This window comes from Mesocricetus auratus, unplaced genomic scaffold (assembly GCF_017639785.1).
Source record: "Mesocricetus auratus isolate SY011 unplaced genomic scaffold, BCM_Maur_2.0 Super-Scaffold_100042, whole genome shotgun sequence".
In the NCBI taxonomy this organism is placed as follows: domain Eukaryota; kingdom Metazoa; phylum Chordata; class Mammalia; order Rodentia; family Cricetidae; genus Mesocricetus; species Mesocricetus auratus.
Window position 1 is genome coordinate 6,918,121 of NW_024429219.1, and position 12,062 is coordinate 6,930,182.

Consider the following 12,062-nt stretch of genomic DNA (forward strand, 5'->3'; position numbering starts at 1 on the left):
AAGCAGCTGCTGCTGGGTCTTGGCTCATCATCTCTAAGTGAGATGAGAAATGTGCATGGCAACACAGGGTTACCTTCTGATGGTTTTGGTGTGGACATCTGGGTATGGTGACCCATCTTGTAATTCCTCTGTTGGAGAAGCTGAGGCAGGAGGATCACTGAAAGTTCAAGGCCAGCCTGGGCTACACAGTGAGACCTTGTTTTAGAAAAGCAAAACAAACAAATGGAGCTGAGGTGTAGCTTCAGTGGGAGACCTCTTGCCCAAATGCAGAAAATAAAACCCAGGTTGAATTCCAGCACCAAACAAAACCCCCGAGGGAAGCCAGCACCAGTGAAGCAGAGGGCAGGTGGGCAGTCTCCGAGCTAACAGGCTGCCTGGGTTCCTAGCAGTGCAGGCCAGCCAGAACTGCATAGTGAGCCCATCTCAGAAAAGAAAAACCAGCCAAACAAACCAACGAGAAAAAAACCACCACCAACAAAACCCCCCAAATGAACAGCCCGGGATGCAGTGCAGTCTCCTGCCAGGTGGGGGCTCTGGGTGCTCCTGGTCTCTCCTGCGCTGTTTCTCAGTCAGCTCACCGCAGCAGCCTTGCTCAAGGCACACGCCATTGTCATGCTGACACAGAACCTAAGCCAGGGGAAAACAGGGTTTGAGATTCAAAGAAAGTAAAGAGCAAAAGGATGGAGATGGCTCCAGGTTGAAATGTATCGGGGCGTGAGTGTGTCTCTGAGAAGGCTGTTGCCGCCAGTCTTTAGGGGGCGCCACTCTTGATTCGTTCAGCAATTGTTTACCGACTACTCTCTGGGTGAGACACTGTTAAGGTTGCTGAGGGTGTATCGGTGAATAAAATCAAGCAAACTCTGCTCACGCAGAGCTTGGGTTGTGCGGATGAGTAAACAGCGCTAATGGAGAGGGAGCTTCGTGTTTACCATGCAAGGCCAGGGTTCCCTGTCACCCTCTCCCCAGTCAGGAACTCAGGTCTCAGAGAGGTGACCCTGGTAGACATGGGTGCAGCTAAGGTTGTGTGGCTGGACCTAGCTAGCACTGGCTTTGTGGCAGATGTTTTCAGCTTGAAAGGTGAAAAGCTTCCCTCCCTCTCCCTCCCTTACTCATTATCTAGGTCAGACTGCCCTGAACTTAGGCTCTCCCTGCCTCAGCCTTCAGAGTGCCCTGATGACAGGAGTGTGCCACCACACCAAGCTCAAGTACTTTTTGAAGAGTCTGCATAGAGCAGTGGTTCTCAGCCTTCCTAATGCCGTGACCTTTAATACAGTTCCTCATGTTGGGGTAACCCCAACCATAAAAAATTTTTTCATTGCTACTTGTTAACTGTTGCTGTTGTTATTGTGTGTGTGTGTGTGTGTGTGTGTGTGTGTGTGTGTGTGTGTGTGTGTGTGTGTGTGTGTGTGTTGAAGCCCGTAGGAGCCAAAGGTTGAAATCAGTTATCTTTGTTTATGGCTCTGATGGTTTCTCATTGAACCTGGAGCTTGACACTTTGGTTGGCCAGGGAATCTCTGGAAATCACCTTTTTCCAGCCTCCCATTGCTGGGATACAGATGCAAGCCGCCATGAACTTCTGGGCTCAAAACAGTTTCCCCCCGGGTTTCCAGGGAGCTGGTACTGGCCTCATTTCTGGCTGTCCTGCTTGCTTGAAATCTCTTGCAGTCTCATCCTACAGAATTTTGTCTCGGTGTAGACAGCGAGGCCTGGAATCTACACTTTCCAGTACTTCTTCATGTTTCACTTCTAAAGAATGACCAAGGCCTGTTGTTGTACTTATTAAAAAGTGTCTCTGGATTGTCACTCTCTTCCATGTCTTCACTGCCCTGGTGGTCTTAGAGCTATGTCCTCATAGTAGCCGGAGTGGTGGGTCCTTTGACCCAGTCCCTCCCCTGCTTGGATGCTTCCCTCTTTTCCCTGCCTTCTCTGTGATCAAGTCCAGACCTCAGGGAGGGGGGTGGCGTGACTTGTGACTCCCTTGTCTGGCCACACTTACCTTTGCCGGGGAAGCAGTGCGGGTTCCTGCAGACCCACCTGCTTCTGACAGTTCACCTTCATCCCGCACTCACCCTGGCTACTTTCTACTTCTTCCGTGAAGACACCCAGGTCAGACATGAGCACAGCTCAGGCACTTGAGTGCGCGCGATCTTCACAGCTGTTCCTGGGGATGATTTAAGTATGACTGACATTGATACTCAGTGTCAGAGTTGGAACCCTGAAAACCCAGCTGTGAAGAAGTCTGAGGTGCTGCAGTCCAGCGCTGCTGAGCGTCTCCGGGCGGGCGATGGACGTGCTCATAAGCAGACCCTGTAAGTCAGAGCCCGGCTTACGGAGCGTAACAAGCAGCGGGGTCTATTTCAGGATGGCAGTCCTCTTCTGAAACTTGGAACAGAAAGGTGGTTGAATCACAGAAACAGAAAGAAAGCTGAGAGACTCCCTCTGTCTTGTCATAGTCCCTGCTGCACGCTCACGGGCTGCACTCTCTAGCGCTCCAGGCTACCTTCAGACAACCTGGCTGGTTCTACTCCATTCCATTATGTGCAGCCGAGCATGGCCAGGCTAGAGTGTATACATACACAGGCTCAGTTTTCCCCTTTCCCTTTTTGTCTTTTTTGTTTTTATGAGTGAGAGTAAAATAACCTTAAATTTAACTCTTATGCCCCTACTTCCCAAGTGGTGGGATTATAGTGTATGCTGCTGTACTCAATTCTCAATTTAAAAATAAAAAAAGTATTTTTATTTTATGGTATTTTTGTTTTATGGTTTTGCCAGAATGCATGTATTTGCATCAAGTGGGTATCTGCAGAATCAGAAGAAAGCATAGGGTGCCCTGAATGGTTGTAAGCTACATGTTGGTGCTGGGAATCGAACCCTGGCCCACTGAGCCATCTTCCAGCCCCATCAGCTCTCAACTTTTTATTCTGAAAATCTTCATGTCTGCAGACAGGTTGAATAAATTGTTTGCAATTATCAGCTGTTAATTTTTTTCACATTTTCTCTGTTTATACATTTGTGTACACAGACACACACACAAACACACTTGATTTGTGCTGAACTGTTTGCAGGTTTGGTGAGCCTAGAGATGTGGGAGATGGGTAGTGGTGGCTGAAGACCTCATTGAGATGGTAACACAAGATCCGGAACCAGGGGAGGAGGTCGTGTGGTATGGAACAGTTATGTGGGGGGGAGCATGTCGGGACAAGAGGCAGCTTGCCGGAGAGGGCCCTGGCACCAGGTGTGTTGAGAGATCAAGACCATTTCCCCTTCCGTGGGCACACTGTTTCCTGGGGAGGCTGTATTTCCCCCTGCACCGATGGCAGTTAGTGGCAGTTCCAGGAATCACTTCTGGCTTGGCTAGAATTCACCATGACTTGTTTCCTTTGCCCAAATAGTTAATAGTGTTTCCAGTGGGAGCTGCCTTGTCATCCTGGTCTCAGGGAAGACAGGATAGAGCATAGCAATGACCAAGTGTTTTCAGGGTTTAGAGATGCAGTAGGAGATGATAATGGTTTTCATTATTGTCATTAGAAACTATGAAAGAAGAAATAAAACCCAAAAAGGTGCCACTTGTATTATGTGGATTGTCACTAATAGTAGTGTCTGCTGCAAGGTATATCTGCATCCTTTTAAATGTAGAGGGGATCAATACCTGTCGGTAGCAGCCTGCTTTTCATTCAGTTCAGCTTCTTAAAGTCTAGAGTAAACCCGAAAAGCATAAATATTCACCCCATTTTAAAATCCAGTAGAAGGGCATGGTTCCAGGAAGAAGTTGCTGTCACCGTGCCACCATAGTCATCGAAGGGGTGTCCTGCTGTGGAGACAGGTCTAGTGTGGGAAGAGAGAGGTGAGAAGTCACCCTCAGTCACCCTGGAGGTGTGTCCTTGAGCAAGTCACTAATGGGGGGGGGGTCCTCACCTGTGAAATGGAACAGGAGTGTGCTGGTCTCTGGCTCACAGAAGTAGGGTTGGGTTAGGTCGGTATCTGCTGCTGTTTTGTGTTAGGATCCCCAGTAACCTCCAGAACTGGTTGTCTGTGACATTGTAAATAGAAAGGTTATAGTCAGTGATCCCCTTCCCCTTGGCAGGAAAGGGCAGGGGTAGGCCTGCATTGATCTCTTGTGTGGAATGGGCAAATGTGAAGCACATTTTTAGGAAACCATCCCACAACGTAAGGATTGTAAGTGGTGTCTCTCTGTTGGAATCTACTTTAAAATTTTCCAATTGAAAAGCAAGGCATTTTTGTAGGATGTGTCTTTTATTAAATTTAAAACAATATTTTGTGGATGCTCCCACCCCCTCAAAGTTTAATCTACCCTGCCCTTGCTTGTCTGACCTCTCTCCAGGGCCTTCCCTGCTCTGAGTCTAGTATTGGTAAATCTGGAGGAGGGGGATGGGAAGTACAGCTTTAAGAGAGAGGAGCCATTAGGGAAAGCCCTGTTGTAGCATTTTCTTAGAAATGCAAACTGAAGCAGAGCAGACAGAAATGCTCTAGGAATGCGGCTCCTGCTCAGTGTCTGGGCTCAGGCTTAGCCGCGGAACCGCCACACAGTTCCCTTTTCATGCTTTTGGCTTTTCGCTCTGTGACATTAAAAAAAAATCCTTTAAAAAGGACTTAAGTTTGACTAAAGGAGATTACCAGTCCTCTGTGCTCAATGTAAACAAGTAGGTTGGATAAGGAAAAGGAGTTAGTAATACTTTGGAATGCAGGTCTATTTATTGTGTGTTACTTGGTATCTCCGGCTGCGTGGGGGGTGTGTGTGGGGGGGTGGTAGGAGAGGTGTGTATAAATGTCCTCTCAGGCCAGAAGAGGTTGTTGGATCCCTGGAGCTGGAGTTAGCCATGGTTGTGAGCCACCATGGCTAGGTGTGGGTGCTATGTACTCAACTCAGGGTCTCTGGGATCAGCAAATGCTATTTAACTGCTGAGCTGTCCCCAGACTCTGTGACAAAGGTGAGGTGACATTGCCCCCTCCCCTGTGGTGCTGGGAATCAACCCAGGGCTATCCAGGCAGGTACTCTACTCTGGCCTACATCTCCTGCCATGTCTCTACTATCAGATGAGCCCCCTGCCTTCTCTCTGTACAGCCAACCTCTCCAGACTCTACTAGCCAGCTGTTTTTAGTGCCTAGGCTGCTAAGCCATTGCAAACTCCCAGCATTGTAGGAGTCCATGGAGGGCTTAAGTGCCATGGTCACAGTTCAAAGTAACGTCCCTGCCCCATGCTTCTTCCCTGCTGGTACGGACAGTGTTTGTAGAAAATATTTTAGTTTATATTCAATTGAAAACCATAAACTCTCAACTAGTAGCCCTTCTAGGGCTCCTTGAAAGTTGCTTTTTAATTCTACTATGTTCATGTGTGTGTGTGTTTGTTTATGTATGTGGGTGCGTGCATACCACAGAAGCCAAAAGAAAGCATCAGGTCCCTGAAACTGGAGTCAAAATGACTGTAAGCAGTGAGCAGCCATCTGGGTGCTGGGAACCAAACCTGGGTCCTTTGGAAGAGCAGCCAGTTCTATTAACTGAGCTATTTCTCCAGTCACACCTTGAAAGATTTATAAAAATTATATCCTATTTGAAATATACAACAGACTGTATTTTAACATGCAAGTTATAGAGAACACAATGTCTCATTGTTCCTAATTATAAGTGTATCTGTATGAGGGCATCTGCATGAAATGGAAGGAAATACATTCGGCTTGTGTTGTCTGTTTTTGAGATAGTGTTCAGGTCTGTATGTAATGGGAATGTGCAGGGCTGATCTCAAGTCCTGGATGGAACCGTCTGTGAGGCTGGACCATCTCATCTAACTGCCTTGAAATTGTCCCAAACAGTTTGTAGTTCAAAGCTGATCTTTATCAGCTTAATGGCATTACCACCACCATCCAGGCGGAATTGTCATTGTGGGGCCCCATCATCCTATTGGAAACTTCAAAGGTCACTGTTAGGAGTAGCCACAGTTCACTGCAGAAAACTTAAAACATTTTAAATGTCATATGCAGCAGATCTCAGAGAGGCTAAAGGACCACAGTCTATTAACTACATCTGGGGTACATAAGCTTAATTTCTAGTTACCTGCATCAGACTCAGGCCCAAAATCGCATACTGGAAGCCAGATGAAGCCTATTTCTAAAATTAGTTAGTGCTGTATATCACGATAGAAAGTTTCAATATATATAAATTTAGAGAGTCAGAATAAAACCAAAGGATCATGAGATTAGTGGCAATAGAATAGTTCTTTTGTTTTCGATTCTGTCTCAAGCCAGGTGGCTTTTCTGACAGAAACTGTGGATTTTCCTGTAACAAACATGCTTGGGTTCAGAGAGGGGGAGAGAGAGAGAGAGAGGGAAAGGGAGGGGGAGAGGGGGAGAGGGGGAGAGGAGGGGGGCACTGTGCTCCAAATCCAGAGCCAGCTCTCATTTTTTAATTGAATTGGGACCACAAAAAAGACCACTTGCCTTTTATGTTAAGATTTATGAAATTTAGCAGGCCGATCTCTGTGAGTTTAAAACCAGCCTGGTCTATAAGAACTAGTTCTAGGATAGCCTTCAAAGTAACAAAAGAAACCCTGTCTCAACTCCCCCCCCCCCAAAAAAAAACAAAAAACAAAGTAAGGTTCAGGGAAATCTAACAATACCATGAAAGTAGCATATAATTCTGATTTCTGAATCATAAGCTAGCTACTTTACTTAACTTTCCTGAGTTACAACCTGCCTTTCCTGATTTATTTTCAATAGGATAGGATGTAGGTGCTTCAGAAATTGGTGCTATCTTTATTATATGACAGAGAATTCAATTAGTTCTTTTTATAAACTGAAGTCTCTGGCTTTTGGGATATTTACTTGTTCCCCGGCCTCTGAGCAGCCTCTGTGTCTGGCATCACCTGATTGGGGCTGAGTTTGTCTTTCTGCCCACAGTGTCTCTGCGAAGCTCTGTGGCTGGAGACAGGTACACAGCCGTGTCAGTTGGCCTCATTGATTAGGTGGTCACCAGCTGTCTCCTTACCACATCTCTGTGCATGCTCAGTTCAGTAGGTGGTTTCCCTACTCCCTGTCTTCTGCAGCCGCATCTCCTGCGCTCTTACGTATTTCTGCGTGGAGCCCTGTGCAGCTGGCTGTGCAGGGCCTCTGCTCAGGAGAGCCACTCCTCAGGGAAGCAGTGGCCATTTGCTCTCCTTAGCTGAGGACCTGGCACAGGTGCTGCCCTCTGCCCTCCAGGGTGCAGCTTTGCTGCCCTCTTCCTTGTCTATAAGAGACCAGCAGGAGTCTCCCTTTGTCCTGCTTCCCTGTGCCATTTACCTGTGCTGTGGTGTGGAAGGAATTGTACTTCCTGTCTCCCCCTTCCCCTTCCTAAACCCACTCTGATCAACCTATATTATTCCCTACCTCCCATCAGAGTAGTTTTTTTTTTTTAAAGATTTATTTATATTTATTGCATATACAGTGTTCTGTCTACACACCAGAAGAGGGCACCAGATTGAACTGTAGATGGTTGTGAGCCACCATGTGGTTGCTGGGAATTGAACTCAGGACCTCTGGAAGAACAGTCAGTGCTCTTAACCTCTGAGCCATCTCTCCAGCCCCCAGAGTAGTTCTTGCTGGTACTTGGGGGATATAGCTCAGTTATATCCCTAACATGACATAAAACAGGCATGTTGTTGTGGGCCTGTAATCCCAGCTCTCTGGTAGTAGAGGCAGAGAAATCACAGATACATGATCATCCTTGGCTTCACAGTGAGTTTAGAATCAGCCTGGACTACCTTAGGCAGACTCAAAATGAGCAAAGGTTGACCCTTAAAAACTGGAGTGGTTGCTCCACCAGCTACCTGATTGACAGCTCATCCCCCAGTTTGCAGGATAATAGTTTGTCCTATTCTGTCTCCAGTGCCTTTACACACATTGCTGACTCCCATTGTGACAGTGCTGACACAGACTTGTGTGTTCACACCTACAGAAATGGTCAGTTGTAACTGTCACATACGTACTGCGGTATCTCAATTGCTGAATGTTTTGCTGTAGCCCTGGCTGGTCTGAAACTCACTGTATGTACCAGTCCTCCTGCATCAGTTCTGGTGTTTTGGGATCACAGGGATGGGCTGTTAGGCCGGGCTTCAGATAGAGCTGCAACCCCCTGAAGCAAGTTCAGCCTGGCCCAGGGTGGTCACAGAAGTAAAGGGTCCCCTTGTGTCTCAGTGTTTCCGAGGGATTTACTGACCTCTGTGTACTTCCTTGACATTGTCAGTTACTACATCCAAAGCAGAAAGCCGCAAGTTTTCCACAGAAGCAGGTCCTTACTCGCCAGTCTTCAGGTTGCTGGGGTTTAGCCTCCACTGGTTTCTTTGAGGCTTCTTCTAAGTGGCTTTTGTTTACATTTACATTGCCATTTTCTGGAGGCTCTTCCCACTTCTAAAGTTTTATTAGTATTACAAATTTTTTTCTTCTGTCTTTCAAGACAGGGTTTCTTTGTGTAGCTGTGTACACCAGGCTGACCTTGAACTCACAGAGAGCCTCCTGCCTCTTCCTCTAGTGCTAGGATTAAAGGCATGCACCATTACCACCCAACGTAAAATCCTTTTTTGGTTGTATTTGTGTTTGTGCACTTGAGTGCAGGTGTCTGTGGTTCCACAAGAGGGCAGCAGATGCCCTGGAGCTGGAGCAGTTGTGAGATCACACAGCGCTGTGCTGGGAAGGGAATTCTTGTCCTCTGCAAGAGCGGAGAGTAACACTTCTTTCTTCTGAGCATGGTGACCCTTGCTTGTAATCTCAGGCCAGCTTTAAATAATGAGTTTGTGGTCATCCTAAACTACAAGAGCCCTGTCGCAAAACACCAAAACAAAGTACTTTTGAGTACTCTGGTGAAGCCGTCACAAGTGCAACACATGTAGTGCCAGCATTCAAACCTAAAGCAGGCCAGGCATGTGGTGATGAGTTTGCAGGGTATGCATGTGGCGATGCATGTGGTGATGAGGTGCAGTGCTAAGCTCTGAAAGTACTGGTTGCTGTAAAGGCAAAAGCAGAATCACAGATCATAGCAACACAGAAGGATAACTGCTTGAAAATTAGGATATACAAGAGTCACTAAGAGAACAGCCAAATGAAGCATGTAACCCAAGACACCAGAGCGACTTTGAGTGGGGACTATTCATATCAATGTAAAGTGTTTTTAGTAATGTCTTTAAATAAAAAAAAAAAAAGGTACATTCTTATTTCGGGCTGGAGTGATAGCTCAGGGGTTAAAATCACTGGTTCTCTCCCAGAGGATTTGGGTTCAGTTCTAGTATCCACATAGCAGCTTAAAACCATCACTAACTACAGTCTTTGCAGATCTGCCCTTTCTGGCCTCTAAGGGCTCTCACCGGCCTAAGTGGTACAATGACAGACATGTAGGCAAAACACACAAAATAGTAAAATATAATATATAATAAAAATTTTAAAATTGTGTCGAGGAGGCCAGATGAGAGGCATCCCCTGGGACCCGAGTTCCAGACAGTTTTGAATCATCCAATGTGGGAACTAACTTGAAGCCCTTTCTAAGAGCGGTGCTCATTCTTAACCTTGGAGCCATCTCTGCAGTCCCATCATTGATATCATTTCAAGATGCAGCCCGTCCACCCCCCCTCCCCCACAGTGTTTCACTGTATAGTGTTGTAGACCAGGTTGGCCTCGAACTCAGAGATTTGCTGGGATTAAAGGCGTGGGTCACTACCACCCAGCTTCACGATGCAGTTTTTATCTCTTAATTTTCAAAGTAAATCACAACATGAGCTGGGACTGATAGCCTAGAAGCAGGCTGCTTGCCTAGAATGTGGAAGGCCTGTGTTCCAGCCTTAATCAAGCAACCAAAGGAAAAGGAAAATTGGGACTGGGGGAGGTTGCTCAGTGGGTGAAGTACTACTCTAATCTCCAGCATCTAGATAAAGCCTGGGTGGTTGGGGTGGCTCTTCCTGCAGCTTGGGAGGAGGAGCCGAGCCAGGGGTTGGAGATCTGAATGCAGGTACTCATATTTCGTCAAGCAAGAACTTTATCAATTGTGCCGGATCCCTAGCCTGGTAGTTCTCAACCTGTGTGTGAGTTACAACCCCTTTGAGAGTTGAACAACCCTTTCATAGGGGTAGTATACCAGATATTCTGCGTATCAGATATTTACATTGCAGTTCATAACAGGAGGGAAATTTCAGTTATGAAGTGGCAATGAAAATTTATGGTTGGGGTCACCACAACATGGGAACGGTGTTAAAGCAGCATTAGGAATGCCAAGAACCACTGTTCTAGCCTCTACTAATCCCTTCTTCAAATGGCTTGATACAGTGAAGTAAATATCAGTAGTTACCATGTGACATGCTAGGGTTTAGGGTGAAGTGATTGGTTGGCTTATCGTCTGCAGGGGTGAAGCGATAGGCATGTCTGCAGCACAGGTAGGAGGAGCTGCTCCGCTTTGCAGAGAGGACTCAGGATATTTCCTTGGTCTAAGAATGATAAAAGGAGCAGGGGTCCTGACATGTGAGAATGACACACATCTAGCTTCAAGTGAGTCTGTCCTTGTTACCGTTTGTCACAGCTGAAGCTTTTATTCTCCTCCTCGTTCCTGGCAGGAGTGTGCCTAGGGGCTGGCTTGTTTCACAGCAGCACAGGTCCCACAGAGCACACATAGCCTGTGCAACTGAACAGCTGCCCCGTGGGAGGGGGGTGAGGGTGGGAGGTGCATGTGAACTTACTGCCTAGTTGGGAGTTAATGACTGAAACGGGAAACGTTACTGGGATCCACTCTCTTCTCCATCACTTGGTAACTGGAGTATTCAGGGAAGAATACAGACTATATTTTCTTTTTGCCCTTGGAGTGTATAGTAAAATCTGTCTTACTGGACTTTTAGATTTATTTTTATTTTGTGTATGAGTGTCTCGCCTGCATATGTGTTTGTATACTTCATGTATGCTTGGTCCCCACAGAGACTAGAAGGGGACCTAAAATTCCCTGGAACTAGAGTTACAAATGGTTATGAGCCACCACGGATGCTGTGAATCCAACCTTTGTCCTCTGTAAGAACAAAGTGCCTATAACTGCTGAGCCATGGCTCCTGCCCTTATCTAAATCTAATCTTTATACAATTATTACATGATGCTGTTTTGTTAATAACAGGGTTTGATGTATTGGGTAGTGGGCATATTGGAAATTTACAGTGTCAGTCAAGGAGCTAGAATACCCTTGGTCAGGCAATCAAAGTACAGTTTTTTTTTACTGTAAGGGCGCAGCTTCCAAGACTCTTAGTTTGGAGCTGTGGCCATGGCTCCGTGAGGAAAGCCCTGGCTGTCCAAGCTTGAGGACCAGATTTCGGGTCCCCAGCACCCTTAAAGCCAGGTGCAGTAGTGTGCTTTTATTCCCGCGCTCGCTCCTGTGGTGAGTAGAGGGCAGAGAAAAAAATGTTGTGAGTGTGCAGTAAAGAAGCTGCCTGTTTGATCGCTAGGTTAGGAGGAAGCACTTTATTGTGGATTAGAGAGAGAAAATACCCAGGGCATCTGGAGGAGAGCCCAGCAGAGAAAAGAAAGCCTTCTGGATGTGGGCCGGGCTAGGGAAGTGGGAGAGCGGGGAGTGGGGGATGGGAGATAGCCAGAATGGCCGGAGAGCAGTGAGGTAGGCTGGAGAGGAGGCCGAGCAGCTGGGGGAGGGACTCCTTTTGAGGATTGAAAACCAATCCGTCCGTTCCTGAGGAATGCTGGCTTTTATCTAACCACCAGAAATCCTGTCCTGAATTAGCGTGCGCACACGCACACACGAGGGGGTAAGGGGGGGAGAGTGGCTGAGACCCAACAGATATCCTGGAGGACAGAGGGCAGCTAGGATGCCTTGAGCAGTGGGGAACAACAGAGGGAGGCCCAGGTTAGGAGGGGAAGGTGAGGCCTACCATTTGGGATTGGCCTCTGACTTCTCAGATTCAAGCTCAAGTGCATGCATATGTGGACATGCAACACACACACACACACACACACACACACACACACACACACACACACACACACACACACACACACACACACAGAGAGAGAGAGAGAGAGAGAGAGAGAGAGAGAGA

General features: G+C 47.0%; 1 protein-coding gene across 5 annotated transcripts in view; it reads left to right on the top strand.

The window, feature by feature from the left end:
- Ube4b (ubiquitination factor E4B) overlaps positions 1-12,062 on the top strand; it is a 101,993-nt gene that overhangs the window by 17,703 nt on the left and 72,228 nt on the right. The gene's annotated exons all lie outside the window — the stretch shown is intronic.